The sequence below is a fragment of the Carassius auratus genome, unplaced genomic scaffold (assembly GCF_003368295.1).
Source record: "Carassius auratus strain Wakin unplaced genomic scaffold, ASM336829v1 scaf_tig00038185, whole genome shotgun sequence".
NCBI classification, from domain to species: Eukaryota; Metazoa; Chordata; class Actinopteri; order Cypriniformes; family Cyprinidae; genus Carassius; species Carassius auratus.
In genome coordinates this window covers 20,001-25,822 of record NW_020526425.1, presented here as the reverse complement: position 1 = coordinate 25,822, position 5,822 = coordinate 20,001, and the positions used below count along the sequence as shown (strand labels likewise).

The following is a 5,822-nucleotide window of genomic DNA, read 5'->3' as shown; positions in this document are numbered from 1 at the left end:
CACAATTTTTTCCTTTTTAGCCACAGTTCTTTCTGTCCATATTGCACTTTTCATTAGCATTACACACAGATTGATGAAACTTTTGTTTTTACACTTTTTTTCCCAACCAAAACCATCACAACTCTGTTCCATTCCATCACATTTTCATCCCACTCCCTCAGTCACATCTTTAATTAAACATTTACATTTCCATAAAAAGTCCTCCAGCTCTCTACACTGTAAAAACATATGTAAAATCCCCTCTTCTTCTTCCTGGCACACTTTACACAGAGCATTTTCTTCCATTCCTATTTTATTTAAAATAACATCAGTAAAAACCACTTTATGCCTTATAAAATACTCCAAACATTCCAATTTTGTTTCCACACATTTCCCTGTCATGTTTCTCCATATACACTCTTTTTTTAAATCTTTGAATTTCTGCACCCAGTATCCCATTTACAATCGGCTCTTTAAAAACATCATCTCTAAAAGCACAATAAAATCATTTTCACAGTACATTCCTTAAAATCATACAGTTTTTCCCCTAATTTCACATTAATACATTTCTCTTTTGGTTCTCCTTCCATCCTTTCTATTCTTTTAATCCACTCTTTAGGTATTGCATTTTTAATGATTTCATATTTATTTTTTATTTCTTGTTCACTGTAATCTTCTTTTGCCTCTTCCATTGCCATCCACAATAAATTGTGTCGGGTAAAAATCCTTCTTTAAATTCATATAAAACATCTCTCACTCTTGTTATCCCCACATCCAACCATTTCTTTAAAAAATTTCTTTGTCTTGTTTTAAAATGTTTTTGTTTTAAAAACAGAGGGTTGATTTAAAATGTTTTCTCTCCCATGTGGATCATACTCTACTTTGTCTAAAAATTTTCCCCAGGCTCTAAACATTTCTCTATAAAACTCTGGTAATCTTTCTGTCATCCAATTCTTCGTTTTCATCCATAAAATTCCATCCCCCATGTTAAAATCCCCACATTTGTTTAAAAAATACTCCATTGTCCTTTTCCATGCTGTTTTGTGACCCCTCATCCAGATATTTTTTTACTATTTTTAATTCTTAAGCTATGTTTTCTCTGTTCTACATCAATTAATCCCATCCCTCCTTTCCCTACTTCTCCTATTAACGTACTATATGCAATTCTTGACGGTTTACTATTCCATAAAAAAATCTAAAAAACATTTTTTCAACCTTTTCTCCACCCACATTGGCATAGAAGTCACATATAAAACATACCACAACTTTGACAGCATTAACACATTTAAAATTAAAACCTTTCCTTTTAAACTTAAAGTCCTCAATTTCCAAAAATTTAACCTTCTTTCAATTCCTCCTACTATTTCTTCCCACATTTTTTCTTTAACATTCCTTTCTTCTTTTCCCATTAGAACACCTAAAATCCTTATTTCTTTTGTTTCTTTAAAATGAAAATAATCTGTTAAAACATTTACTCCTCCAAATCTCACATATGTTGTTTTTCTTCATTTATCTTACCTCCTGATCCCCTACAAAACATCTGTACTACTTCCATTACTTTATTAACACTCTCTATATCTTTAACTATTATTGTTGTATCATCTGCATATTGAAATATTTTTTCATTTCCCCCACTTCCTTCAATGTTTATCCCTCTTATGTCTTCATCTATTTTAATAGCTAATCCCAATGGTTCTGCAACTAAAGAATATAAAAGCGCTGATAATGGACATCCTTGTCTTATTGATCTAGTAATTTTAAAACATTCAGTTAAAAAACCATTACACTGTATTCTTGTTATTGCTCCCCTATATATAATTGTAATCCACTTGATAAAATTTTCCCCAAACCCGTACTTTCTTAAAATTCCAAATAAATATTCATGCTCCACTCTATCAAAAGCCTTTTCAAAATCCAAACTAATAACATATCCTTTTTTGTTTTTTTCTTTCATATATCTTATCCTATCTATTATACTTAAAGTTGTGTCCGCTATATCTCTTCCTTTAACTCCATACACTTGATTTGTTTTAATTATGGTTGGCATTACCTCTTTCAATCTGTTAGCTAAAACTTTAGTTAAAATTTTCAGATCTGTATTCAGCATTGTAATTGGTCTATAATTTTTTAAGTCTACTTTATCTCCTTTTCTTTTATATATCAACTTTAATAATCCCATCCCCATTCTCTGATTCATTTCCTCTTTCTTAAAAATGTCTTCATACACTTCTTTTAAAATACTGGTTAAAAAATCTTTAAAAACGATATAAAATTCACTCCCCAAACCATCTATACCTGGACTTTTATTTTTGTTTAATTCACTTATTGCTCTTTTTATCTCTTCTTCTCTTATCTCTTCATCACACTCTTTTTTGTCTATTTCTCCTACTGTTGTTTCTATTTTATTCAGTAACTCAAATTTCTCTTCTTCCCTCAACCCCTCAGTACTAAACAGGTTTTCATAATATGCTTTTACTTCTTTTAATATTTCCTCATTTGTTTCCACCACTACACCATTTTCCCCTCTTATTTCTTTAATCATTCTAGCTTTCCCTCTTATTTTTTCTAGATCAAAGAAAAACTTTGTACATTTTTCTCCCTCCACAGTATATTTAGCTTTACTTCTTAGTCTTGCACCTTCATATTTTTTCTCTTCCATTTCTTTCAATATTCCCTCCAATTCTTTTATTTTTTGTATATCTTTCCCATTCTCATTTAATTCCTTTTCCAATTTTTCTCTTATTTCTCTCTCCTTCTTCCTCTTACATATCTGTATTAATTTGCAATATTTTATTGTGAATTTTTTAACTAAATATTTAACATTTTCCCACCATATCCTTTTATCTTCACTGTACATTTCATTCTCCTTTTCTTTTTCAATAATTTCTTTAATACTTAAAACATACGCCTCATTCTTCAAAACCTCTACATTTAAAACCCATACACCCGGCCCTCTTTTCACTGAACTCCAGTCTACTTGCATAAAAATTGGTTTATGGTCACTTAAGCTTGATTCTTCATATTTAATATTACCGATAAATCCTTCAATGTTCCTTGTACACAAAATAAAATCAATCCTCGTCTTACACATAAAATTCCCTACTAATTGCCTCCTTGAATATTCTTTCTTTTTTTCATTTCTTTCTCTCCATACATCAATCATATTATTTTCTTCCATTAATAATTTCAATTCTTTTCTTCCTTTATCATTTTTAAAAACCATTCCCTCACCAATTTCTAATTTACTGAAAACGGTATTAAAATCACCCATCATAATAACTTCTTTATGTTTTTTTAAAAAATCTCTTAATACATTAAAATATTCCTTCTTTTCATTCTCTACAGTTGGTGCATGAATATTAACTACAATAACTTTTTTCTCCTCGTACTCCATTTCAACCGCAATACATTTCCCATCTATGTCATTATATATTGTTTTACATGATACCCCACAGTTTTCTTTTATTAAAATTGCAACTCCTCTACCCAGCCTCCCATCACCATTGTTATAAAAAATCTCTCCACTCCACCTTTTCCTTATTTCAGTCATGTACTCTTCCCTCCAGTTAGTTTCTTGTAATAAAATCACATCCTCTCTTTTACACATTTCTTTCACCTTTTCAAATTTACCCATGTCCATCAGTCCCCTTGCATTAAAAGTAACACAACTTAAAACCATTAAAAGAAATAAAAATAAATACCTAAAAAACATTATTTATCTTCTCCCTCCAGCACTCTTAACACTTCATATCTGTTTACACTTTTTACTCGGCCCCTTGTCATTAACTTTTTTCTTACATTTTCCACATTTGGTTTTACCTTTAATGTTCTCCTTCTACTTTGTCCTCTCTCCCCTCTGTCTTTTCCCATGTTGTCCATCCTTGTTTCTTCTTCACTGCCCATTTCTTTGTTTTGATCATGCATTCCTTGTCCATCACTCTCCACATTATCCAAAAGATTTTTAAAACTGTCCGATAATTCCATTTCTGTCCATTGAGTATTCTGTTCTACTGTTTGTTCCTCATCCATAAAATTATTTTTTCCTTCTTCTTCTTTCTCTTGGTTGCCTGTTCCTCCTCCTGTTTCCTTCTGTGGTAATCCTTCATCCCCTTGTCCTTCATCAGTATCTCCTTCCTCTTCAGTGTTTCCTTCATGCACCTGTCCGTCCACCTGATGCTCCAGACCTCCTTCCTCTCCCTCCATCCAACACTCACACTTATTTAAAATTTTTTGACACTCCGGGCATCTGACCGCGTTGCAGTCCCTTGCGAAATGTCCCCTTTCCTCGCACTTGTGACACTTAAATTCAGGGCATTCTTTAAGCAGGTGATCTGGGCTCATGCACAGCTTACAGGTCTTCACCTGGTGGCTGTGCATCACCCTAAAGTACTGCGGCCCTTCTGCTGTTTCCAGCTTTGTGCTGTAGGGCAATGATGCCACCTCCTTGGGGAATCGCACTTTTAAAAACCTTGTTCCATCCTCTATTTCAGTGCCCGGGTAGCATCTTCTTTTTAATTTTGATATGGGATTAACTCCCCATCCCTCCAATTTTCTAAAAATGTCTTTATCATCAAGGTAGACGGGCAGGTGCATGAAGGAAACAACATAATCTCTATTTTGCAGTTTCTTTATTTCACAGTTCACTCCTTTAATTAACAATCCCTCAGTCAGTTCATCACATGTTTCTTCTTTTTCCATTGTCAGTTCATATTCCTTTCCTTGTCTTGGCCTTAGTGCTAAGATTTTCCCATATCCACATTTGTCCGTCACCGCTTTAATAATATCCACAGCTCTCACCTCATTTACGTTCTCCACATTCACAATCACAGTTGCCTCTTTTAAGTATTTCCTTTCACCAAATTTATCTCTTGCATCTTGTTTTTTACCGTGTCCTGCTCGTTGTCGATACTCCAGTCCAGGGTCGTTTGCCATGCGTGTCTCTCCAGCCAGTCCAGTGTCGTTTGCCTTACGTGTCTCTCCAGCCAATCCAGTGTCGTTTGCCATACGTGTCTCTCCAGCCAGTCCAGTGTCATTTGCCTTACGTGTCTCTCCAGCCAATCCAGTGTCGTTTGCCATGCGTGTCTCTCCAGCCAGTCCAGTGTCGTTTGCCATGCGTGTTTCTCCAGCCAGTCCAGTGTCGTTTGCCAATAATCCATCCATTGTAAAAAAATACAAACAAAAAATTAACCACCCTCCAGCCAGCAAGATGCTGCTGTTAGGTGGTTTAAAACTGAAAAACCACACAAAAAATAAACTAAAAGTCCAAAAACAACTCACAAAACAAACACTAACAGAAAAATCAAAATGGAGGAGAGCCTTCCTCTCCAAACTGCAGCCAACACTTCCTGTAGCTCTCTAGCGCCCTCAGGTTGGTATGGCCGTAAGCGAAGACTGCTGCAAAGAGAGGGCTATTTAAAGATCAGCCAATCTAATCGCCAGTACATTATATAAGTAGGAAAGAAAACCCAAAAGCTTAAAGCACCTGGTATTCCTAGGCAGTCTCTCATCAAAGTACTAACCAGACCTAAACCTGCTAAGATTCAGAGATCGGGCATTGACTCTTTTTTTTTTTTTTTTTTTTTAATGAAAGATTATTATATAATTCGTGAAATTTTCCAAAAAGATTAAAGCACCTGGTATTCCCAAGCAATCTCCCATCCATGTACTAACCAGGCCCAAACCTGCTAATATTCAGAGATCGGGCATTGACTCTATTTTTAGGCAAAATTATTATATACTAAGTGAAAAATGTCCAAAAAGCTTACAGCACCCGGTATTCCCAGGCGGTCTCCCATCCAAGTACTAACCAGGCCCAAACCTGCTTAGCTTCCGAGATCAGACGA

At 34.6% G+C, this 5,822-nt stretch overlaps 1 non-coding gene across 1 annotated transcript in view; it reads right to left on the bottom strand.

The window, feature by feature from the left end:
• Nucleotides 1–5,737: 5,737 nt before the first annotated feature.
• Nucleotides 5,738–5,822, bottom strand: part of LOC113083451 (5S ribosomal RNA) — a 119-nt gene continuing 34 nt past the window's right edge. The window contains exon 1 of the ribosomal RNA XR_003283269.1: nucleotides 5,738–5,822. This exon is cut by the window's right edge and continues 34 nt beyond it. This is a non-coding gene — a ribosomal RNA (5S ribosomal RNA).